The sequence below is a fragment of the Ranitomeya variabilis genome, chromosome 3, assembly GCF_051348905.1.
Source record: "Ranitomeya variabilis isolate aRanVar5 chromosome 3, aRanVar5.hap1, whole genome shotgun sequence".
Taxonomy (NCBI): Eukaryota; Metazoa; Chordata; class Amphibia; order Anura; family Dendrobatidae; genus Ranitomeya; species Ranitomeya variabilis.
This window is the reverse complement of record NC_135234.1, coordinates 769,920,235-769,947,070: the sequence shown is the minus strand read 5'-3', so window position 1 is coordinate 769,947,070 and position 26,836 is coordinate 769,920,235. Positions and strand designations below refer to the sequence as shown.

The following is a 26,836-nucleotide window of genomic DNA, read 5'->3' as shown; positions in this document are numbered from 1 at the left end:
ACAAAGGTGTGATCCGTGGATTTAAGGACCAAGGTGTGATCCGTGCATTTAAGGACCAAGATGTGATCCCTGGATTTAAGGACCAAGATGTGATCCGTGCATTTAAGGACCAAGATGTGATCCCTGGATTTAAGGACAAAGGTGCGATCCGTGGATTTAATGACCAAGGTGTGATCCGTGCATTTAAGGACCAAGATGTGATCCCTGGATTTAAGGACCAAGGTGTGATCCGTGCATTTAAGGACCAAGGTGTGATCCATGCATTTAAGGACCAAGGTGTCATCTGTGCATTTAAGGACCAAGGTGTGATCCGTGGATTTAATGACCAAGGTGTGATCCGTGGATTTAAGGACCAAGGTGTGATCCATGCATTTAATGACCAAGATGTGATCCGTGCATTTAATGGCCAAGATGTGATCCATGGATTTAATGACCAAGGTGTGATCCCTGGATTTAAGGACAAAGGTGTGATCCCTGGATTTAAGGACAAAGGTGTGATCCGTGCATTTAAGGACCAAGATGTGATCCGTGGATTTAATGACCAAGGTGTGATCCCTGGATTTAAGGACAAAGGTGTGATCCCTGGATTTAAGGACAAAGGTGTGATCCGTGCATTTAAGGACCAAAGTGTGATCCGTGCATTTAAGGACCAAAGTGTGATCCGTGCATTTAAGGACCAAAGTGTGATCCGTGGATTTAAGGACCAAGATGTGATCCCTGGATTTAAGGACCAAGGTGTGATCCATGCATTTAAGGACCAAGATGTGATCCATGGATTTAAGGACAAAGGTGTGATCCGTGCATTTAAGGACCAAGGTGTGATCCATGCATTTAAGGACCAAGGTGTGATCCGTGCATTTAAGGACCAAAGATGTGATCCGTGCATTTAAGGACCAAGATGTGATCCCTGGATTTAAGGACAAAGGTGTGATCAGTGCATTTAAGGACCACGGTGTGATCCATGCATTTAATGACCAAGATGTGATCCCTGGATTTAAGGACAAAGGTGTGATCCATGGATTTAATGACCAAGGTGTGATCCGTGGATTTAAGGACAAAGGTGTGATCCATGCATTTAATGACCAAGGTGTGATCCCTGGATTTAAGGACAAAGGTGTGATCCGTGCATTTATTGACCAAGGTGTGATCCGTGGATTTAATGGCCAAGATGTGATCCATGGATTTAATGACCAAGGAGTGATCCGTGCATTTAATGACCAAGGTGTGATCCGTGCATTTAAGGACCAAGATGTGATCCATGGATTTAAGGACCAAGATGTGATCCCTGGATTTAAGGACAAAGGTGTGATCCGTGCATTTAAGGACCAAGGTGTGATCCGTGGATTTAAGGACCAAGGTGTGATCTGTGCATTTAAGGACCAAGGTGTGATCCGTGCATTTAAGGACCAAGGTGTGATCTGTGCATTTAATGACCAAGATGTGATCCCTGTATTTAAGGACAAAGGTGTGATCCGTGCATTTATTGACCAAGGTGTGATCCGTGCATTTAATGGCCAAGATGTGATCCATGGATTTAATGACCAAGGAGTGATCCGTGCATTTAATGACCAAGGTGTGATCCGTGAATTTAAGGACCAAGGTGTGAGCCGTGGATTTACTGACCAAGGTGTGATCCGTGCATTTAATGACCAAGGTGTGATCTGTGCATTTAATGACCAAGATGTGATCCCTGTATTTAAGGACAAAGGTGTGATCCGTGCATTTATTGACCAAGGTGTGATCCGTGCATTTAATGGCCAAGATGTGATCCCTGGATTTAAGGACCAAGGTGTGATCCGTGCATTTAATGACCAAGGTGTGATCCGTGAATTTAAGGACCAAGGTGTGAGCCGTGGATTTACTGACCAAGGTGTGATCCGTGCATTTAATGGCCAAGATGTGATCCATGGATTTAATGACCAAGGAGTGATCTGTGTATTTAATGACCAAGGTGTGATCCGTGAATTTAAGGACAAAGGTGTGATCCGTGGATTTATTGACCAAGGTGTGATCCGTGCATTTAATGGCCAAGATGTGATCCATGGATTTAATGACCAAGGAGTGATCTGTGAATTTAATGACCAAGGTGTGATCCGTGCATTTAAGGACCAAGATGTGATCCCTGGATTTAAGGACAAAGGTGTGATCCGTGGATTTATTGACCAAGGTGTGAAGCGTGCATTTAATGGCCAAGATGTGATCCATGGATTTAAGGACCAACGTAAGATCCGTGCACGCAACTCTGCAACAACTGGTCAATACAATGGATATGATGGAGGACTACACCTTAAGAATTCTGAAAGTAATTCACCATAGCTTTGTGCCATCAAATAATTCAGTCTGCCCTTGAGGAAATGAAAAAAGAAACTCAATACATGCAAGGACAAAAAAATAATAATAAAAGAAAACTGTCCAGATGCAGCCCCTGACTACAAGGGCTTCTTGCCGGAGGAGATTCACAATGAGGCGGTCAATAAAGCTGTGAGACGGGCAAACTTGGGGGTGAAGGACTTGATTATTGTGCCGAAGAAGAAGTAATCACACTCACTGATGCCCACTCTGACCCCCTGACGGATAAGGACTTGGCTTGAGCTGACCAAGTGAGCAAGCGGTGAGGAATCCGCTCAAGAACAAGAGGAGAAGATCGTTTTGGAATAATCTTGAGGGATCATCAACAGTTGCGATCCTACATAGAAGTGTGGGATCCCCATTTTGAAGATGCTCGGAAAACGATAAATTGCTTAAATTCAATCAAGGAGACACAAAATCCTTTACACTACTATGAAAAAACAGCGGCAGCACAAAGCCACTTGGTTCTTACAACCCCCACCCAAAGGAGTAGTCTAACCCCTCAAGTGCGCGGTGCAGTCATTTGCATTATTTGCGCCATACTGCACAGCTAATTCATCATCATCTTCAATGAATATTCATCATTGCTACTATTTTAATTTTATTAAGTATTTTTAATGTGCAGATTAGTGATGAGCGAGCGTGCTCGGATGAGGTGTTATCCGAGCATGCTCATGTCCTAATTGAGTATTTACGGCGTGTTAAAAACATTTTTTTTTAAATGCTAGAGTCACCTAACAAACAGGCAATCCTAGTGTTGCAGCTGTCGAACAGTTGCGAGACATGCAGCCGCGGAGACTTGAGCATTTTTTGCACGCTGAAAATACTCGATTAGGACACGAGCATGCTCAGATAACACCTCATCCGAGCACGCTCGCTCATCACTAGTGCAGACGCATTTTTTTTATGTATGTCTTTACGTAATTTTAAATTACTTGAATATCTGTACACTACGTTTTCTTCATTTTATTGAACTGAGCCTTTGTTATGTGACTTCTGTGACACACGACATCAGTCGTTGAGTTTACAGTCCAAATCGCTAATTGATTTTACCTTACTGTGAGGGCAAAAAAAAAAAAAATGGCAGCCGATAAATAAGTATACCGTAGGGGCAACATTCGTATATCGTACTGTACATGTAATATGCCATTAGGCGATACTATACTATTTTTACGTCAACTATTATTTTATTTTTTTTTAAGTCATTTTTTTTAAGCTTTTTTTTTGGTCAACCATTTATTTTTTGATTTATGGCATTTTTTTTGTTTCTTTGTTTTACGTCAACCATTTTTTGGGGTTCTAAGTCAACCATTTTGCAGCGCCCCAGAGTCCTGGTCGTTGCAGTAATGTCGCTCTTCCACCAGGGGGAGTGATATTACGTCTGATGGTACTAAAGGAGTTCACCTGACCAGGTATCACAGTCACACATTACACTTCACACTCCAGTCCACCAGGGGGAGCAAAGCTTCTATCTACTAGGGCACTCCTCACACACCGGTAAAACTGGTGGGTTGGAAAGGAAGTGAGGAGAGAAGCAGACTGGGCTTCGACCAGATAACATGGAGGGAGAAGCAGCCTGGGTTTGACCCAGAGAGGTCCTGTCAGGGGTGGGATCCTGACAGAGGCCTAGCAAGAGATAGAACATTACGGAGCTGCGCCTGCACCTCATTGCGGCAGCATCCTAAGAAAGGACACGAAGCGAAGTATATTGTGGAGTGAGAAACGAGATCACAGCACAAGGAGATAATAACGGGAGGAGTCCTGCCCCGAGATCGGCAGCCTCCTTCTGAGGTGCGTAGCCGGTGGCCGGAACACCGAGGGAGTAATAAGCTCTACGCATTACTTCAGAGACCGGCAGGACAGTTAATTCCAAGTTGGCTGCCCAACCTAAATACCTAAAAAGACACGGAGGCAACTGTGGGAGAGGGGCGTCTCTAGGGTCCCTATAAATAAGCTCCAGGCCTACCCCGTCATACAGGTCGTCCTATCCATATCATCTGGGGGACAGAGAGAGAGAATATCAGAAATATCTACAAAGGTTGTGAGGACTTTCCCGTGGTGCTCAGCAGGGAGGTACTACAACACACAGGCGCTAGTAGGAAGGCTACTGATTTCCTCCTGGCTAAGGGAACTCTGGATGTGCCTTCGGACCGGCCGGATTCAGCCCCGTGAGCGATACTCTGGACTGCGGACGCTGAAGTCTACAGTAAAAGGTAAAGAGACTGCAACCTTTGTGTCCTCGTTATTCATCGCGCCTTACAACGACCACTATCATCATCCGCACACTTTGGGAAGCCCTGGGGACATACTTCACCTGTGGGAAGGTATACCATCTAGCTGCCATAACATCACCCCAGCGGACCCCTAGCAGCGTCGGTCACCCTGACCGAACACCACAGGTGGCGTCACGAACACCAGACAAACTTACACCTTTAATTGGGCGCCCCTCAGCAGGGCCACGGACCGGGTCAGGCCACCGTGACATCCCCAGAACCGAGACCAAGGGACCCGGTGCCGAGTACTCCATTACCCTGCGCCTGGGGGCGATCCAATTTTTTTTATTTTTTTTTTATTACGTCAAACATTTTTTTTTATTTTAGGTCAGCCTTTTTGTTTTAGGTAACCATTTTTTTTGTTTTACGTCAAACTTTTTTTTGTTTTTTTGTTTTACGTCCATCATTTCGTTTTTAAAGGTAATGCATTAAGCTGACTTTCAAATGGAATCCAAGTGCTTTGTGAGCTTGATTTGGGTCATATTTAGAGGTTAAACGCTAGAGATAAACATTGATTAGCATTTTTACTGACTTAACCTGGTGAATGTTCGTGGCATTACTGAGTATATTTATTTATTGAATAGGATATACCACTCATGGTCAGCGCAGTATCCAGTAAATCAAGGATTTACAGCAAGCAGTGGACTACATAGTCAGTCTTACACGGTTCCATCAGGCTTTTACCTATGGCCGACGGCTGGGTGTTCGCTAGGCCTCATCTGTGGGAAATCCGATGAAGTCACAGAGGGAGAAATCTCCCTGTCAGACTCCTTACATGCAGCGGAGGCTCCAGACCTCGTCATGTGAGGAGTCAACTGAACTGCTGCAAACACTGACAATTCTCATTCCCCTCTCCTGTATCTCAGCAATCAGGGGGCATCGGGCGCTGCTAAGCAGTGTGAGCCCCCGAACTTACAGGCTATGTCATACCCCAATGGAAAGTGGGACATCAAGGGCCAGCGCTGTGACCGGAAGCCGTTACCAGTATTTAGTCCAGAAAAGTTAAAAATCAAATGGTAACAATACAATACAGCTATTAACTCACAAGGTAGGAATTGAACCCATCATTGATTGACTCCACAGACTGCTCCGTGCTGAAATCTCCAAAATGAGGATAGTCATAGCCTTCACAGGAGGAGGCTGCTCACATATAAGAGAAAGAACAGGTCAATGTCAGAGCTACTAAACTGACCGAGGAACAGCACAGATTTCTCCTAAACATTCTGATTAATATTCTTGTATTAAAGTTACATTCTTGTACATAGGAGCAGTATTATAGTAGTTATATTCTTGTACATAGGGGCAGTATTATAGTAGTTATATTCTTGTACATAGGAGCAGTATTATAGTAGTTATATTCTTGTACAGAGGAGCAGTTTTATAGTAGTTATATTCTTGTACATAGGGGCAGTATTATAGTAGTTATATTCTTGTACAAAGGAGAAGTATTATAGTAGTTATATTCTTGTACATAGGGGACAGTATTATAGTAGTTATATTCTTGTACAAAGGAGAAGTATTATAGTAGTTATATTCCTGTACAAAGGAGCAGTATTATAGTAGTTATATTCTTGTACATAGGGGACAGTATTATAGTAGTTATATTCTTGTACAAAGGAGAAGTATTATAGTAGTTATATTCTTGTACATAGTAGCAGTATTATAGTAGGCGTATTTGTCTGATTATCAGGATGTCTTCAGCGAGTCTAAGTCCAGTGCACTGCCTCCTCATAGGGAATGTGACTGTGCAATAGATTTGATTCCTGGCAGTAAGTTTCCTAAGGGGAGACTGTTTAATCTGTCGATACCTGAACATACCGCGATGCGTTCATATATCAAGGAGTCTCTTGAGAAGGGGCATATCCGTCCTTCTTCTTCCCCTCTTGGTGCGGGATTCTTTTTTGTGGCCAAAAAGGACGGATCTTTGAGGCCTTGTATTGACTATCGGCTTTTAAATAAGATCACTGTCAAATTTCAGTATCCTTTGCCGCTGTTGTCAGATTTGTTTGCCCGGATTAAAGGTGCCAAGTGGTTCACCAAGATAGACCTTCGTGGTGCGTACAACCTTGTGCGCATTAGGCAGGGCGATGAATGGAAAACCGCATTCAATACGCCCGAAGGTCATTTTGAGTACTTGGTGATGCCATTTGGGCTCTCTAATGCACCTTCAGTTTTTCAGTCCTTCATGCATGACATTTTCCGGAAGTATCTGGATAAATTTTTGATTGTTTATCTGGATGATATTCTGTTTTTCTCTGATGATTGGGACTCGCATGTGGAGCAGGTCAGGATGGTTTTTGAGATTCTGCGTGAAAATTCTTTGTTTGTAAAAGGCTCAAAGTGTCTCTTTGGTGTACAGAAGGTTCCCTTTTTGGGGTTCATTTTTTCCCCTTCTGCTGTGGAGATGGATCCAGTCAAGGTCCGAGCTATTCATGATTGGACTCAACCCTCGTCAGTTAAGAGTCTTCAGAAGTTCTTGGGTTTTGCTAACTTCTACCGTCGTTTTATCGCAAATTTCTCTAGCGTTGTTAAACCGCTGACAGATATGACCAAGAAAGGCTCTGATGTAGCTAACTGGGCTCCTGCTGCCGTGGAGGCTTTCCAGGAGTTGAAACGCCGGTTTACTTCGGCGCCTGTTTTGTGCCAGCCTGACGTCTCACTTCCCTTTCAGGTTGAGGTGGATGCTTCGGAGATTGGGGCAGGGGCCGTTTTGTCGCAGAGAGGCCCTGGTTGCTCTACTATGAGACCTTGTGCCTTTTTCTCTAGGAAGTTTTCGCCGGCTGAGCGAAATTATGATGTGGGCAATCGGGAGTTGTTGGCCATGAAGTGGGCATTTGAGGAGTGGCGTCATTGGCTCGAGGGTGCTAAGCATCGTGTGGTGGTCTTGACTGATCACAAAAATCTGATGTATCTCGTGTGTGCTAAACGCCTGAATCCTAGACAGGCCCGCTGGTCATTGTTTTTCTCCCGTTTTGACTTTGTGGTCTCGTATTTACCAGGTTCTAAGAATGTGAAGGCTGATGCTCTGTCTAGGAGCTTTGTGCCTGATGCTCCTGGAGTCGCTGAACCTGTGGGTATTCTTAAGGAAGGAGTTATCGTATCTGCTATTTCTCCAGATCTGCGACATGTGTTACAGAGATTTCAGGCTGGTAGGCCTGACTCTTGTCCACCTGACAGATTGTTTGTGCCTGCTAGATGGACCAGCAGAGTCATTTCCGAGGTTCATTCCTCGGTGTTGGCAGGGCACCCGGGAATTTTTGGCACCAGAGATCTGGTGGCCAGGTCCTTTTGGTGGCCTTCCTTGTCAAGGGATGTGCGGTCATTTGTGCAGTCCTGTGGTACTTGTGCTCGAGCTAAGCCTTGCTGCTCTCGTGCCAGCGGGTTGCTCTTGCCCTTGCCTGTCCCGAAGAGACCTTGGACACACATCTCTATGGATTTCATTTCTGATCTTCCGGTGTCTCAGGGCATGTCTGTCATCTGGGTGATATGTGATCGTTTCTCCAAGATGGTCCATTTGGTTCCTTTGCCTAAGCTGCCCTCCTCTTCTGATCTGGTTCCTGTGTTCTTCCAGAACGTGGTTCGTTTGCACGGCATTCCTGAGAATATTGTGTCGGACAGAGGATCCCAGTTTGTTTCCAGGTTCTGGCGATCCTTTTGTGGTAGGATGGGCATTGAGTTGTCGTTTTCATCCGCTTTCCATCCCCAGACTAACGGACAAACGGAGCGAACTAATCAGACTCTGGAGGCTTATTTGAGGTGTTTTGTCTCTTCTGATCAGGATGATTGGGTGACCTTCTTGCCGTTGGCTGAATTTGCCCTTAATAATCGGGCTAGTTCCGCCACCTTGGTTTCGCCATTTTTCTGCAACTCTGGTTTCCATCCTCGTTTTTCCTCGGGACATGTGGAGCCTTCTGACTGTCCTGGGGTGGATTCCGTGGTGGATAGGTTGCAGCGGATCTGGAGTCATGTGGTGGACAACTTGAAGTTGTCACAGGAGAAGGCTCAGCGTTTTGCCAACCGCCGCCGCGGTGTGGGTCCCCGACTTCGCGTTGGGGATTTGGTATGGCTGTCTTCTCGATTTGTTCCTATGAAGGTCTCCTCTCCCAAATTTAAGCCTCGCTTCATTGGTCCTTACAAGATATTGGAAATCATTAATCCTGTATCCTTTCGCCTGGATCTTCCGGTGTCATTTGCCATCCACAACGTATTTCATAGGTCCTTGTTGCGGCGGTACGTTGTGCCTGTGGTTCCTTCTGCTGAGCCTCCTGCTCTGGTGTTGGTTGAGGGCGAGTTGGAGTACGTGGTGGAGAAGATCTTAGATTCTCGTCTCTCCAGGCGGAGGCTTCAGTACCTGGTCAAGTGGAAGGGCTATGGTCAGGAGGATAATTCCTGGGTGGTCGCCTCTGATGTGCATGTGGCCGATTTGGTTCGTGCCTTTCACACCGCTCATCCTGATCGCCCTGGTGGTCTTGGTGAGGGTTCGGTGACCCCTCACTAAGGGGGGGGTACTGTTGTGAATTTATCTTTTTGGCTCCCTCTAGTGGTTACTAGTGATTTGACTCTGGGTATGTCTGCCATCCCTTGTATGCTCACCTGGGTCGTTAGGTCAGGGGTGTTGCTATATAAGCTCCCTGGACCTTCAGTTCTATGCCTGGCAACGTTGTAATCAGAGCTAATCTGTTGTGCTCTGGTCTACTGATCCTGGTTCCTGCTAAATTAAGCTAAGTCTGCTTTCTTGCTTTTTGCTATTTGTTTTTGTTTGCATTTTTGTCCAGCTTGTACATAATCTGTATCCTAACCTTGCTGGAAGCTCTAGGGAGGCTGGAGTTCTCCCCCCGGGCCGTTAGACGGTTCGGGGGTTCTTGAATCTCCAGTGTGGATTTTTGTTAGGGTTTTTGTTGACCATATAAGTTATCTACTACATTCTGCTATTAGTAAGTGGGCCTCTCTTTGCTAAACCTAGTTCATCTCTGTGTTTGTCATTTCCTCTCACCTCACCGTTATTATTTGTGGGGGGCTTGTATCCTACTTTTGGGGTCTATTCTCTGGAGGCAAGAGAGGTCTTTGTTTTCCTCTTCTAGGGGTAGTTAGTCCTCCGGCTGTCGCGAGACATCTAGCGACCAACGTAGGCATGTTCCCCGGCTACTTCTAGTGTTGGCGTTAGGAGTAGATATATGGTCAACCCAGTTACCACTGCCCTATGAGCTGGATTTTTTGTACTTCGCAGACTTACTTGTTCCTCTGAGACCCTCGCCATTGGGGTCATAACAACACCCATTACGAACTTTAGTATCAGCAACGTTGCACTTTTTTATTAGGACACATCCATTATGACCTTTAGTATTAGTACCATTGCACATTTTTATTAGGACACACCCATTATGACCTTTAGTATTAGCACCATTGTACTTTTTTATTGGGACACACCCATTACGACCTTTAGTATTAGCACCGTTGTACTTTTTTATTGGGACACACCCATTACGACCTTTAATATTAGCCCTGTTGCACTTTTTTATTAGGACACACCCATTACGACCTTTAGTATTAGCACCGTTGCACTTTTTTATTTGGGACACACCCATTACGACCTTTAGTATTAGCACCGTTGCACTTTTTTATTTGGGACACACCCATTACGACCTTTAGTATTAGCACCATTGCACTTTTTTATTGGGACACACCCATTACGACCTTTAGTATTAGCACTGTTGCACTTTTTTTTAGGACACACCCATTACAACCTTTAGTATTAGCACCGTTGCACTTAATTATTGGGACACACCCATTACGACCTTTAGTATTAGCACTGTTGCACTTTTTTATTGGGACACACCCATTACGACCTTTAGTATTAGCACTGTTGCACTTTTTTATTGGGACACACCCATTACGACCTTTAGTATTAGCACTGTTGCACTTTTTTTACAACATTCATCAATTATTATTATTTACGTAGTGTGGTTTGGTTTGTCACTTATTCAGGTTTATGCACTAGACATTAAAATATAAATATAATTTATAGTGTATGATATTTTGTTTTTTTCACATTGTTTTCTGAGTATTATCCACATTCTTTATACACATCTTTTCGCATGGTGTATTGGTATATGTATTATTAATTGTTGTGCTTGCTTTTCAATATTATTCTATGTGCTCCTATTATCAGCTGTACAATAATATTAATAATTTTTTAATATTTGGTATTATTTTCAATAAAGTAAAAAAAAAAATCAAATATTGTCTTTTATTGCAGTCTTTCTTTTGGGGGATTATATTGGTCACTACAACGGCAGTTTGCAATTTTCACTCAGCAACATCCACTGCTGCTTCTTTCTGGAAAACACCCATGAAGTCAAAATCATCACTATATCTGTAGATAAATTCCCAAAGGGTTATAATTTCTAAAATGGGGTCACTTGAGGAAGGATTCTGCTTTTCTATCACTTAGTGGTTCTGTATATGGAGTCTGAAAACTATTGTAGGAAAGTCTGAGTTCCAGGAGGCAAATAGCGCTCCGTCCCTCCCGAGTCTATCCGTATGGCTAGGTAGTATTGTGCAGCCACATATGGGGTATTACCATGTTCAGTAGAAATTGTGGGACAAATTTTGGGGCCATTTTTACCCATTTCCCAGGATGAAAATGTAAAACTTGGGGCTAACACACAATCTTGGTGGTAAAGATGTAAATTAATTTTTCTTCATTAAACAATGGTATAAAAGTCTGTGACACACCTGTGGTGTCAATATGATCACTGCGCCCCTAGATGAATTCATTGCGAGGTCTGCTGTGTTGGCACCACAGGGGCTCTGCCAATGTAACATGTCACCCTCAAACAAGTGCAGCAAAATCTGCACTACAATATAGCGTTTCTTCCCTTCTGAGCTGTGAACTGTGCCTCAAAAGTAGTTTTCGACGACATATGGGATATCGGTAAACTCAGGAAAAGTTGAAGAACAAGTCACCCTTGAGAAAATGCTAAATTTGGAGCTAAAAAAGATTTTTGTGGGAAAAATGTGATTTTTTTCATTTTCTCGGCTTAACGTTATAAACTTCTGTGAAGCACCTGGGGGTTCAAGGTGTTCAATATACATCGACATAAGTTCCCAAAGGGGTCTAGTTTCCAAAATGGTGTCACTTCTGGGAGGTTTCCACTGTTTACGCACATCAGGTGCTCTCCAAACATGACATGGTGTCTGCTAATTATGCCAGACAATTTTACATTCAAAAAGTGAAATGGCTCCTTCCCTTCCAAGCCCTGCCATGTAGATTTCCCCCACATATGGGTACCGGCATGCGCAGGACAAATTGCACAACAAATTATATGGTCCATTTTCTCCTGTTACTCTTGCAAAAGTGAAAAAAAATTAGGTCAAAAGGAAAATTTTTCTGAAATAAAATTAAAGGTTTATTTTTTCCTTCCACAGTCAGAAAATTCCTGTGAAGCACCTGAAGGGTTAAAAAAACTTCTTGAATGTGGTTTTGACTGCTTTGATGGGTGCAGTGGTTAGAATGGTGTCACTTTTTGTTATTTTCTGTCACATAGGCCCCTCAAAGTCACTTCAAATATGAGGTGGTCACTAAAAATAATGGTTTTGCAAATTTTGTTGTAAAAATGAAAAATCGCTGGTCGAGTTTTAAGCCTTTTAACTCCCCAACAAAAAAATAATGTTTCAAAAATTGAATTGTGCTGATGTAAAGTAGGCATGTGGGAAATGTTATTTATTAACTATTTTGTGCATTATGACTCTCTGATTTAAGGGCATAAAAATTAAAAGTTTGAAATCTGCTAAATTTTCGCAAAAATTCAGTTTTTCACAAATAAAGGCAAGTCATGTCAGAGAAATGTTACCACTATCATGAAGTACAATATGTCACGAGAAAAGAATCTCAGAATCAGTGGGATCCATTTCAGCGTTCCAGAGTTATGACCTCCTAAGGCTTCTTTCACACTAGCGTCGTGCGCTGCACGTCGCTATGCTCCGTTGCAGCGCACCGACGCTAGCGTTCTCTCCGCCGCACAAAGGGTGCAGCAGATGCTGTTTTTCACCGCATCCGCTGCCCCATTGTGAGGTGCGGGGAGGTGGGGACGGAGTTCCCGCCACGCATGCGCGGTCGGAAATGGCGGACACGACAAAAAACGATGCAAGCAACGTTTTTTGCTGCCGACGGTCCGCTACAACACGACGCAACTGTCGCACGACGGTTGCGACGTGTGACAATGCGTCGCACTGCGTCGCTAATTACCGTCTATGGAGAAAAAAACGCATCCTGCAAGCACTTTTGCAGGATGCGTTTTTTTGTCCAAAACGACGCATAGCGACGTGCAGTGCACGACGCTAGTGTGAAAGAGGCCTAAAGTGACAGCGGTCAGAATTGTAAAAATTAGCCTGGTCAGGAAGGTGAAAGCAGGCTTTGGGGTGAAAGGGTTAAAATTGGGTCCCTTGTGTTTTGTTCTGCTGCTCTGGCACCTTAGGGGCTTGCAAATGTCACCCGCAAATGTCACCTGCAAATGTCACAAGCCCCGCCGTGAGACCAAACAGTAGTTTCTGATATCACCGCATTTGGCAGGAATTACACAACAAAGTGTGGGCTCCATTTTCTTCTATTTCCCTTTGTGAAAATTACAAATGTGGTGATTAAGCAACATTTTACTGGAAAAAAAAAAAATCAATTTTCAGTTGTCACAGTCTAGTTTCTGAAGCCCCTGTGGATTGAATATTCTCAACACAGCCCTAGATGAATTTCTTTGGAGGTCTAGTTTCTAAAATGTGGTCACTTGTGTGGGGTTTCTGATGGTGCAGCATGTCGGGGGCTCTGCAAATGCAACATAAGGTCCACAGTTTATTCCAGCCAAAGGAGCGCTCCAAAAATCCAATAACTCCCTTTTCTTTTCGACCTTTGCCATGTACCTAAACGTCAGCTGTTGTCCACATACAGGATATAACCACGTTGTGGACAAATTGTGTAACAAGTGATGGAGGCCATTTTCTCCTATTAAATAGAAAAATGGAGGGCACCGCAAACACAATATCAAAAAAGACACACCCTGACACACCCCTAACCCTAATCCCAACCGTAAATGTAATCCAAACCTTAACTTTAGCCCCAACCCTAACTGTAGCCCCAACCCTAACTGTAGCCCTAGCCCCAACCCTAACCCTAATGGGAAAATGGAAATAAATACTTTTTTATTTTATAATTTTTCCCTAACTAAGGGGGTGATGAACGGGGATTTGATTTACTTTTATAGCGGTTTTTTAGCGGATTTTTATGATTGGCAGCCGTCACACACTAAAAGACGCTTTTTATTGCAAAAAATAGTTTTTGCGTCTACACATTTTGAGAGCTATAATTTTTCCATAGTTTGTTCCACAGAGTCATGTGAGGTCTTGTTTTTTACGGGACGAGTTGCCGTTTTTATTGGTACCATTTTCGGGCATGTGACATTTTTTGATCGCTTTTTATTCTGAGGACTATAACTTTTTTATTTTTTCGCTGGTGATGCTGTATGGTGGGTCGTTTTTTGCAGGACAAGATGTCGTTTTCGACGGTACGATGGTTATTTATATCCGTATTTTTGATCGCGTGTTAGGGTACCTTCACACTGGTCGATTCTGCTACGATTACGACGCATTTGCGTCATATTCGACATCGCAGTACGAGCTCGTAGCCAGCGGTCACACTCTACGATGTTAACGCTTTTTCTGACGTAGTTGCGATGTGAACGTCACGCGTCGCAATCGTACGCTACCCTTCACACCGCCATAGTCCTACGACTCCGAGCGTGACGTATTACCAGCATGGGCGTGCTAAAACGTCACGCCCAATCAGGAGACAGGTATGCGGAAGCCCAACCCACGTAGTCGCATTACGAGCTCGTATGACCGCCGTCACATACTACGATTTCGACCGCCACAGCGGGACATTTACGACGAAAGAAAGTTCTGCTCTTTCTTTCACATCGTACGATGCTGGGCTGCGTCGCAAATCGTAACGCCATGTCACACTTTGCGACCTCGGAACGAGGACGGATAAACGTCACAAATCGAACGCTCGTTCAGACTTTGATTGCACAGTGTGAAGGGGCCCTTAATCCACTTTTTGTTCAGCGGTATGATAGGTCGGATCGTTACGGACGCGGCGATACTAAATATGTGTACTTTTATTGTTTTTTTTTTTTAGATAAAGAAATATATTTATGGTAACAATATATTTTTTTTTCTTTATTTAGGATTTTTTTTTTTTTTACATACGTGAATATTTTTTTTTTTTTACTTTATAACATTGCCTGACACTTTGCAGAGCACTGTGTCAGATCAGCGATCACACAGGCACTGCAGGGAGGCTTGCAAGCGCTTGCTCTGAGCAGGCAATTGAAAGCCACCTACCTGCAGGACCCGGAAGGAGCCTCGCGGCCATTTTAGATCCCGGGCCTGTAGGAAGGCGGAGGGAGGAGACCCTCGGAGCAACGCGATCACATCGCGTTGCTCCGAGGGTCTCAGGGAAGCACGCAGGGAGCCCCCTCCCCGCGCGATGCTTCCCTATGCCGTCGGAACACTGCGATCATGTTTGATCGCAGTGTTCCGGGGGTTAATGTGCCGGGAGAGGTCCGTGACCGCTCTTGGCACATAGTGCTGGATGTCAGCTGCGATAGTCAGCTGACACTCGGCCGTGCTCCCCCCCTGTGAGCACGGCCGATCACATATGATGTACTATCCTGTCACTGGGAATTAAGTCCCATGTCACCTCGACGGGATAGTACGTCATATGGGATTAAGGGGGTTAAGCTTTATTTATACATACTCAGAATATCACTTTATTATCCTTAGCTCATTGCACTAACACCAGTTGCCATTATATATGTGATCCATTTTGGTTGACTGTCATAAAAAATATAATTAGAATATAAAGACGCTTTCTACTTTCATTGGTGAAAACAGTTCTTTGCCATGCCGTTACTTATGAACTCTGCTTTTTCCTTTCAGTATACCCAGATGGCAGCGTGTGCATTTCAATTCTACATGCGCCCGGAGATGACCCCATGGGCTATGAGAGCAGTGCTGAGAGGTGGAGTCCTGTGCAAACTGTTGAGAAAATCCTGCTTTCAGTTGTAAGCATGTTGGCAGGTATGGCAATTTTGTTTCTGTCTCCATTAAAAGTTATTTTTCTAGATTGAACCATATACAGTTAGATCCAATTAAAAAGCAGCCTGAGGTCCCCATTTTACATTTTGGTGTTTCCGGTACTGGAGAAAACAGTAATGATGAGATCCGTGTCCCATCCATGTGTACTCTTGTCCGGTCATGTGACATATAGGAAATAAAAAGCAGCATAGAAATTAAAGAGTGTTATGTATTAAAGATGTTCAAAGATAGAGATTAGATAGCGGAGAGGAACAAAGATGATAGAAAGATAGGTGAGAGAGAGAGATAACCGTCAAGATATTTAATAAGCTCTGTGTAGCTTATCCGACAGATTTCTAGGAATCATTGTAAAAAAATGGTGTAGGTTCTCCCCCATTTTACTAACCAACTAAGGGGAAGCAGACAGCTAGGAGCTGGTTTTATTAGTCTGAGAAGGGACCAATATCTATGGAGTTTCCCAGCTTATTAATATTAACTCACAGCTGTCTACTTTGCCTTTTCTGGTTATTAAAAATGGTGTGGATACTAAAAAATTACATGGGGTCCCCCCTATTTTTAATAACCAGCTAAGTAAAGCGGACAGCTGTGGGCTGATATTAATAGGCAGGGAAGGGTCATGGATATTGGCCCCTTCCCAAACTAATAGCACCAGCTTTCAGCCTCCCCAAAAATGGTGCATACATTAGATGCGCCAATTCTGGTGCTTAGCCTCAGCTCTTCCTGATTGCCCTGCTTTGGTAGTCAGGGTAATGGTTTTGGGGTTGATGTCAGCTGTGTAATGTCCCCTGACATAAAGCCCAGGGGTTAATAAAGGAGAGGTGTCAGACACCCCCATTACTAACCCCCAGCCATATGTGAACTACATTAACCTTACTTAGTTCACCGCAGTTCTTAGCTATTGGCTCACACAGAGGTTACAGTGAGAACCGCTGGCGGTGACCGACAGTAACTTTAATGATGCGACCCCTCGTTACAGCAGCCGGATTTACACCTTACTCTGACTTTTGACAATTCACAGCTGTCATCAATCCCATATATTACCCCGAATGCCACCGCACCAGGGCATTGGGATGAGCCAGGTAAAGTGCCAGAATTGGTGCATTTAGTACGATGTGCCAATTTTTTGACTGGGGATAGGCCATTAACTATGCACTGTCCCAGCTTGATACTAGAAGCCCACAGCCGTCTGCTTTATCTGTGCTGGATTTAAAACATAGGGGGGGTCCACGCTGGTTTTTAAATGGATTTAACTGTCATCAGCGTCGCCTGGTCTCTCTGATTTCAGGGAGACCGGGCGAGGATGGTGACAGTTGTAGTCAGCGCCTGGGAATAGCGCTAACTGTACACTTTTCCCATACACTGGAGCATTTCATTTGGGTATGTGTCACACCGATGTCATCAGTGTTCACGTGTGTGGCGCGTATTTCCTCCTCGCTGCTGGAAAGAAAAGGACACGTCTGCAGGTTTTTCTCACGGACACAGGGTCCATATTAAATACCTAATGTGCGCACCATCATTGAATACAATGGGTGTGTGTGTGTCCGTATTTGAGGTCCTTCAAAAAAGTACCACATATAGACTTAAAAAAACGGACGTATGAAAGGGGCCTAAGAATAAGGCTCTGACTGGCTCACAGGTGGACAGTGCAGTAACCTCCTATATCAGCTGTACTTGGTATAGATCACATAATTTTCTATGTACAAACATCTCATTCATTTAACCATACCCAGTGTAGAATTCTATACGTTTGTGAATGAGCATAAGTCTGACTTTGGGCCCAGATATTCAGTTTTATGGGGTTTTGTTTCTGGAAGCTATCCGGCACTGAAGAAATGCTATAAAATTGTTTTTTAAAAGGGTTACCCAGCTAAAAGATACTGTGCTTAAACGACCTTAAATTAGTAAGTCACTCAACCTACTAATATAGTGTACATCTGAAAGGTGCCTCGATGCTCTTACAAGGTCTGATTCTGAGACCGGCAGGTCTTTCTCCAATTTGTGTCTGACATGGACAGTGTACTTTGTGTGTCAGTACTTTACTACAGCTGTATGTAAAAGGCGCGGGGCTGACCCATCTCCTTCATATTGAAGTGAGCATTCAGCCAGCCCCCTTCATACACGGCTCAAGTGATTTGCAACCCAGAAAGGAACTAGAGGGGACCTGCTGGGACTGAGACTTGAAGATCAGTACACCTTTCATATATAAAGTATATTGCTAAGATGTATAAGTTCATTTTTTAGTCCATTCCGTTTGTGTTAGCAGGACAACACCTTCTACCTACAACAAGTCTACTAATGTCGCTTCACTGGGTACAAATCCGATTGGAGCTAATCTCTTTTCTAGGGAATAAAGAAATGTACTATGAAATAAATCTCAATGCCCAAATGGTCGGTAGCCAACTTTTAACGAGAGCCTGTAAAATGCTGTTAACCTGCAGATATATGGTTACCGTGTGAAAATGAACTTTAAAAACGTTCTTCCTCTTGGGAGCCGTCGGCTTTCAGTCATGGATTCTTGCACAGAGCGACTACAGTTACCATCACAGAATTCTGGGCAGCGGCGGTAATCGCACCCTAGCGCTATGATTGACAGCTCACTATGCACAGATAGGCTACAGAATGAGCTGTCAATCAAAGTACATAAGTGTGGTTAAGGCTGCCGTGTGATGCTGTGCCGGTGACTGCAGCCGCTCCGTGCACGCCTCTATGACTGTAAGCCGGACGGAGGAATAAAGTTAATTTTCCCCTAATAGAGGATTGTCTTCCTCTTCAGCTGATGTCTAAAAATTATCACTCAATAGTCATGTGGGTCTGATGTAGCATGTATTTGCTTTCATTCCCCCAAGGCTGGACATGGGACGCGTTACACTAGGGGTGCAGTGGCCATAGATCTGGTTGGATAATATGGCTGTTATATGCTAGTTGGATCCTATTTAAGTTACAAAAATACATTATTTTTCTTTACTTTGCAGATCCCAATGATGAAAGCGGTGCTAATGTGGATGCCTCAAAGATGTGGCGAGAAGACAGGGAGCAGTTTAACAAGATAGCCCGGCAGACTGTGCAGAAGTCGCTGGGATTGTGATGAGATACGTCAGTATTACACACCCAGGACGAGGATTCTGTCATGTTACTGCCTAACAGATACTGTCACATATTCCTTGCCATTCTGGGATCACCACATCTTTTGGATTTGACTTTGCTTCCAATTAAATGCTCCATGTCTGCACATTTCTGGGTGTTTATTGGAGAATTTGTATTGGTTATCCTGCGGGTCATGTATGTATCAAAATCAGTAAAAAAAAATGCAGAACACTTGAGTTTCTTTACCAATACATGGACATTGGGCCCTTAAATTCATTACTATTCATAGCAGTATTCTGCAGCACATCAGCATCTAAATGTATTGGGAACTGTTTTATGCCACTCAGAAATAAGGCGTCGTAGGTGATCATCTGTGGCAATGATATATTGATTTCTGCATATGGACACACTTTGGAGAACTTTGTTATTCATGAAGGATAATGCCCTGCGGGTGGGTATAGTAGGTAATGTTTCTATACACTTGATACTCTTTGCCATCTTATGTATTCAGCAAAATCCTGTAAAACACCTTATCAGGCTTCCAGCTTCATATAAAGGATCCACAACCTTCCGTATAGTGTTGGTGGCAAATTTTGCTGTTTGTGCTCAGCATTCATGTGGGAGGTCTGAACAGCTGTATTGTTACGTTCTGACTCTTCTTTCTGTAATAAATGAGTTCATGCATAAAGGACTGAAAAACTGAAGGTGCATTAGAAAGGCCGAAAGGCATTACTAAATACTCAAAGTGGCCCTCAGGCGTATTAAATGCGGTTTTCCACTCATCCCCTTGCTTAATTCGCACCAAATTACACGCCCCACGGAGATCAATCTTGGAGAACCACTTAGCCCCCCTTATGCGAGCAAACAAATCAGTAAGCAGCGGCAACGGATACTGATATTTGACAGTAATTTTATTCAGGAGTCGATAATCAATACAAGGCCTCAGCGAGCCATCCTTTTTAGAGACAAAGAAAAACCCAGCTCCTAAAGGTGATGAAGAAGGACGAATATGTCCCTTTTCCAGGGACTCCTTAACATACTCTTGCATGGCAGCATGCTCAGGTACAGATAGGTTAAACAAACGACCCTTTGGAAATTTACTGCCTGGAATCAGATCTATGGCGCAATCACACTCTCTGTGGGGAGGGAGAGAACCAATTTTAGGCTCTTCAAAAATATCCCCAAAATCCGACAAAAATGCCGGAACCTCAGAGGGAATAGATGACGAGATAGAAACCAAAGGTACGTCCCCATGAGTCCCCTTACATCCCCAGCTTAACACAGACATAGTTTTCCAGTCCAGTACTGGGTTATGAGATTGCAACCATGGTAATCCAAGCACTAACACATCATGTAAATTTTGCAGCACGAGGAAGCGAATCATCTCCTGATGGTCTGGAGTCATACGCATAGTCACTTGCGTCCAGAACTGTGGTCTATTACAAGCCAGAGGTGTAGAATCAATACCCTTCAGAGGTATAGGAACTTCCAGAGGCTCCAAATCAAACCCACAGCGCCTGGCGAAGGACCAATCCATGAGACTCAGAGCGGCGCCAGAGTCCACATAGGCATCCACGGTAATAACTGATAATGAACAAATAAAGGTTACAGACAGAATAAATTTAGACTGTAAAGTGCCAATAGAAACAGACTTGTCAACCTTCCTAGTACGTTTAGAGCATGCCGATATAACATGCGCGGAATCACCACAGTAGAAGCACAAGCCATTCTTGTGCCTATAATTCTGCCGCTCGCTTCTGGACATAATTCTGTCACATTGCATTTTCTCTGGCGTCCCTTCAGAAGATACCGCCAAATGGTGCACGGGTTTGCGCTCCCGCAAACGCCGATCAATCTGAATCGCCATTGTGATGGACTCATTCAGACCTGTGGGCGTAGGAAACCCCACCATGACATCCTTAACGGCATCAGAAAGGCCTTCTCTGAAAATTGCCGCTAGGGCACACTCATTCCACTGAGTAAGCACAGACCATTTACGAAATTTTTGGCAGTATATCTCAGCTTCATCTTGCCCTTGAGACAGGGCTATTAAAGCTTTTTCAGCTTGAATCTCCAAATTAGGTTCCTCATACAGCAACCCTAAAGCCAGAAAAAACGCATCCACATTGAGCAACGCAGGATCCCCTGGTGTCAATGAAAATGCCCAATTTTGAGGGTCACCTCGCAGCAAAGAAATCACAATCTTAACCTGCTGAACAGGATCTCCAGAGGAGTGAGGTCTGAGAGAAAGGAATAATTTACAATTACATTTGAAATTCAGAAACCGAGATCTATCTCCGGAAAATACCTCTGGTGTAGGAATCTTAGGTTCAGAAATAGGAGCATGTATAACAAAATCTTGTAAATTCTGAACCTTCGTAGCAAGATTATTTAAACCTGCAGCCAAACTCTGAGAGTCCATCCTTAAACCGGAGAGATCAGAGCCATTCAAGGATTAGAAGGAGAGAAAGGCAAGGCTGTAAATAGAGCAGAAATACAACTGAGCCAACTAAGTAGCAAACATGTGAGGAAAAAAAAAAAAAATCTACAGACTTCTTTTACTCTCCTTTCTTCGGCCAATTACTTTAACAGTGGCCGGTCATACTGTCATGATTCCCCAATGGCATGGGAACATCAGAAACACAAAATAACAGACTAGCCCTCGGGTGATGGAAACTCAAGCTGACCGGGTAATGAAAGGAAATCTGAGTGATCTTTACTTACATTGAGTTGCGGTGAGGCGCCCTCTGGTGGATGAACTCATGAACTTTTCCAAGGCTCCAGTTCATGAGAACATCCACCAGAGGGCGCCTCACCGCAACTCAATGTAAGTAAAGATCACTCAGATTTCCTTTCATTACCCCGGGGATTACAGACACGAGCGAGTGCTTTAGCGCAGCTCCTGCCTGTAAAATAATTAACCCCTTCAGATGGATTACCTCGTTGGATGTGACGGTTCATCGGAGGGTATGTATCTTGTGGGTTTATTATTTTGCCAAGCGAGGGTCTTATGATGGATTGAGAGAACAATAAAATAATAAAACAACCTGTGTGTTTATTTCATTAAAATACTTTTTAATCATGTGTGTGTGTGTTTTTTAACCCTTTCAGACAATTGGATTAATAATGGATAGGTGTCATAATTGACACCTCTCCATTATTAATCTGGCTTAATGTCACCTTACAATAGCAAGGTGACATTAACCCTTCATTACCCCATATCCCACCGCTACAGGGAGTGGGAAGAGAGTGGCCAAGTGCCAGAATAGGTGCATCTTCCCGCGCAATTTTCTCCGCCAGAGTGGTAAAGCCAGTGGCCGGGGGCAGATGTTTGTAGCCAGGGGGGGCCAATAACCATGGTCCCTCTCCTGGCTATTAATATCTGCCCTCAGTCACTGGCTTTACCACTCTGGCGGAGAAAATTGCGCGGGAGCCCACGCCAATTTTTTCCGCCATTTAACCCTTTATTTTAGCAGCTACAGTGCCCAAATTTTGCACATACACACTACTAACATTATTAGTGTGGAATATGCAAAAAAAAGGAATATGAGATGGTTTACTGTATGTAATCATGTCTCATATCCTGTCGGGTTTGGGAAGGAGAAATGAAAAGCCGGCAATTGAATTACCGGCTTTTCACAGATATCGCGCTGAATTAAATATAAATACAGAATACATATATGTGTCTCAATTACATATATATATATATATATATACTGTATATATGTTTTACCGAACATTTGAGCACATAAATCCATTAGATGTCGGTTTTGCAAGCCTGCGAGAAAATCTCGCAGTACGGATGACATACGGATTACATACGGAGGATGCCATGCGCAAAATATGCTGACACACCCTGCCTACGGATTACATACGGATCACTATTTTGGGGACTTTTCTGCGTATTACGGCCGTAAAATACGGACTGTTTTTTTATACGTTGTGTGTGTCCCCGGCCTAAGAGACAGAATTAAAGGGCTTGTCCATATATCATTAAAGAAAAAAAAAAAACAAAGAAAAAGGAAGCGGGGTGCTCCACTCCAGACGATTCATTGCAACAGAGTGGGAATACAAAGCTCTGGAGGACTGAATTGCGGTCACACATCTATCTGCCTATTAAATCAACTGATGGATAAAGCTTTGATCGGTGGCTGCAGCTCCCCTGCCCCCTCTATAGGGGGAGTCAGAGATTCAATTGTCTTTTCAGGCTGCTGCAATGTCTAACCTTCCTACTTTACACTGCAGCTCTGCTTGTTCACTTTACATGCACCAAATGATACTTGACATTACGCCCAGAACTTTTAACTCAATCACTACAGGGTAACAACGTGCACCCCTCCACAAAAGATAGTGGGGTCTAAACAAGTCCTAGTCTATGTATCGCCCCTTGATAGTCCAGCACCCCATCTCCGATAGGTCACATCAAGGAAAATGGAGGCGCTAAGAATTTCTGTCATACTCTGGCCCACTCCTGGTTACTCCTTATAAACAACTAATGTGAAATACTGAACGTGTGAACGTTGCCTAAAAATAAATGCTGCAAGCAAGAATGAGAAATGGGCAATGTGCACAGAGCCTGGAGTAATAATGGCAGCGCCTCTGCCGTCTCTCCCCCCGCTCTGCGGTGTCCATAGAAGAAGAAATGACTTAATACTGCGCTCCGCCAGGTGACTGCTGGGGAGATGTCGTTGAGACGCACGGGGCTCGTCACACATCTCAGATCTGAGGGAAAGTATCCAACATCTGACAAGGAGCTCAGGACTCCACCCCGACACCTTATCAGAGTCTGGGAAAGCTGGGTGACGGCTGGTGAGACCACCAATCCAGGCACAATCTATTCCCCGTACTGCCATTGGTGATAAAACCACAATTACTACAGATTTCCACATCTCAGCGTTCCCTTCAGGTCCAAACAACGTGAGGTCACCTACAATGACAACATTTAATATCAGATAGCCAAAGCGTCTTTCCCCCACATCTCTTTTTTCCTAAAGTTTTTTTTTATTTTTCCTTCAAAATATTTTTACTTTTTGCTCATATGAAGGTTTTAATTTATATACTTTTTTGCAATAAGATCTGTAGTTTTGACTGAAACTGTTCGTTTTAATCATATAATGTTAAAAAAAAAAATTATATGGGTTGAAATAATTGAGATGTTTAATTTTAAAATCATTCTTCAAATGTGGTAGATTATGGTGATAACAGGACAATTGCTTTACTGCTTCTTTTAGAAGTTTATGAAGATAAAAAAATAAAGTTTGTGGGGGTTATTTGAGAAGAATGTTTTTTACCATTAATGAGCTGTGTGTAAGAACTTTAAGGCTGCAGTCACACTGTCAGTATTTGGTCAGTATTTACATCAGTATTTGTAGCCAAAACCAGGAGTGGGTGATAAATACAGAAGTGGTGCAGATGTTTCTGTTATACTTTTCCTCTAATTGTTCCAGTCCTGGTTTTGGCTACAAATACTGATGTAAAATACTGACCAAATACTGATCGTGTGACAGCAGCCTAACATTAATCAAAAATTATATATAGTATTTTGTGTTATGAGTTTTCACATGCATTTACTCAATTTTTTTGTGGCGCACGTAGGGGGAGGTGAGTGATAAAAACAAGCACCCCTACCTACGATGCATTTACAATAGTCCATTTTTATTTAATTTTGTATTTTACGTTTTTTTTCCCCATAAGTGTTTTACTGTAGTTTTACCATCCCTCCACAATATTTACCCTATTCTGTGTGTGTGTGTGTATATATATTAATAATCTTTATTTTTATATAGCGCTAACATATTCCGCAGCGCTTTACAGTTTCCACACATTATCATCACTGATGATAATCAGGGTCCCCGATGGGGCTCACAATCTAAATTCCCTATCAGTTTGTCTTTGGAATGTGGGAGGAAACCGGAGAACCTGGAGGAAACCCATGCAAACACGGAGAGAACATACAAACTCCTTGCAGATGTTGTCCTTGGTGGGGTTTGAACCCAGGACTCCAGCGCTGCAAGGCTGCTATGCTATCCACTGCGCCACCGAGCTGCCTATATGTATGTATGTGTATGTATATCTCCTTTCTTTATTTCCTTCTTTTTTTTAAATTTCCCAGGTTTATTTATCCTTCTATTTAATAAGGGTTTAAAGGACCTTAAATGAACCCTTTTTACCTAAAGCACAAACATATAAAATTACATGTTTCTATAAGTAAAATGATCACAGGACACATAGTTTTGCGCCTTAAATTTGCATATTCCACTCGATGACATAGCAAGTGGGTGTGGCGTGGCCCCTTTGTTACATCAGAGGGTGTGGTCGGTTGACCTAAGCGATTTGCATATTCCGTGATTTCAGAAAACTGATGTCATCGCGCGTGTCATGAACATTCTATTTGGAATCCTGACTTCAGCCCTGCTCTGCTCCAGACCAAGAAAAGGGTAACCTCGCGATATCAACATGGCGTCTCGGAACTATAGAAGCGCACACAGACGTCGCCGCCGAATCAGGAGGAGTTATCATTATCACCATAGTCACCGTGTGAGCCGTAGAACAGGTAAAGATCCAAATCCCCCCCACTCCCCAAATAGGAGGCATAAACATTTGGCGAGTCGTTGTGTTGAGCAATATGGCCACCATAAAAGAAAACTATGCTCCCTTCTTTTTCACTCAACTACTAACTTGACAGTTCCTCGGAAAAGCTAGGAGTGAGTTCAGTAGCTGTAATGGCACTCATGATTGTAGTTATGTTACTTTCCCTTCAACAAAAACAAACTTATGGACAGTGCAGGACCCTCGGGGGCGGAGCATAACACTAGCATTCTCTTTTATGCATTCATTGGTTGCTTATATCATGCTCCGCCCCTCAGGGCCTCAATTCTCAAACCAACTGGCTTTCTTGCCTGTAGCAACCAACTATAATGCTGCAGTCCAATAAAAGCTGATATTTGGTAGGTTACTATGGGCAACAAGGCCAGTTTTGTTTTCCAAATGAGTAGGCATTACCAACATTTTTAAAGTCCCGAATCTTGGCGGTAAAGAACTAACCCCCCTAAGACACTTTGGGTGTGCATAAACAGTGTGTGGTTTTTTGGTTTTAACGGTCCTGCCAAAATGTTAACTGTTAGTAAGCAAACTAAGGAAAGCACAGCAGGACATATGCTATAAACATAAATGGTGTTGTTGCCCATAGCAACCAGCATTCCGAGCCACTTTAGAAGTGAAAGCTGAGATGTGATTGGCTGCTGTGGGCAACAAGTTTCCCCCTAAGTCAGGCCTAGCGAGCCCTCGTCGTTTTGTGTGGAGTGCTCCTTTAAAAGACGGCTGAACAGAACTTTTAACATTTTGAGAGGAAATTATGTAGCGGCAGAATCTGATGTCACGTTTTTCTGTTCGCAGATCACAGACACAGGCATCGCCATTATTAAAGCAGACGACTGGGACGCGAGAAGGGGACATGAGCAGGCATCACAATAAAAACCATAACCATGGTTACAGCGGTCAGAGATAAATGTGCAGCAGAATTTGGTGTCCTGTGATGATTTTATGAGGCAGCATTTCCTACCAGGATAATCAGGCTGAATCCCCCATGTATAATCCTCACTAATGGATGTGCACCCACCATGCACAAGCCGTAATCACCCTTAGATGCTGCGGCCAAAAGCAACAACAGCATCTAAGGGGTTAGGCCGACGGGGGAGAAGGACCAAATGCAGATCCGGCTTCTTACAGTGCGAGGGAAGGATGGTCGTCCTGTCTAAACAGGCCACTAAACACCAGACAAAGGAGCAAAATGTTCATTGACTTCAATGGTTTTAAGCATTCTCAGCAGCACATTGTCCTGTGTAATCAGGTGACGTGCTGCCGATCAGGCAGTGCGCACAGAATATCATGTTAACAATCGTTTTGTGCAGATAGGACGGTGGTGCGCCATCCTAAACAGGCATCCACTAATGTCCATGTCATTTAACAGCTGCCATGTAAAC

At 43.5% G+C, this 26,836-nt stretch overlaps 2 long non-coding RNA genes across 2 annotated transcripts; both read left to right on the top strand.

The window, feature by feature from the left end:
* Positions 1-15,397: 15,397 nt before the first annotated feature.
* On the top strand, positions 15,398-18,999 carry LOC143818626 (uncharacterized). The gene is made up of 2 exons (XR_013224644.1): positions 15,398-15,752; positions 18,743-18,999. It is a non-coding gene; the product is annotated as an uncharacterized LOC143818626 (long non-coding RNA).
* A 6,232-nt stretch (positions 19,000-25,231) lies between these two features.
* LOC143818625 (uncharacterized) lies at positions 25,232-26,374 on the top strand. Its single transcript, XR_013224643.1, has 2 exons — positions 25,232-25,407; positions 26,250-26,374. It is a non-coding gene; the product is annotated as an uncharacterized LOC143818625 (long non-coding RNA).
* The last annotated feature ends 462 nt before the right edge of the window (positions 26,375-26,836 follow it).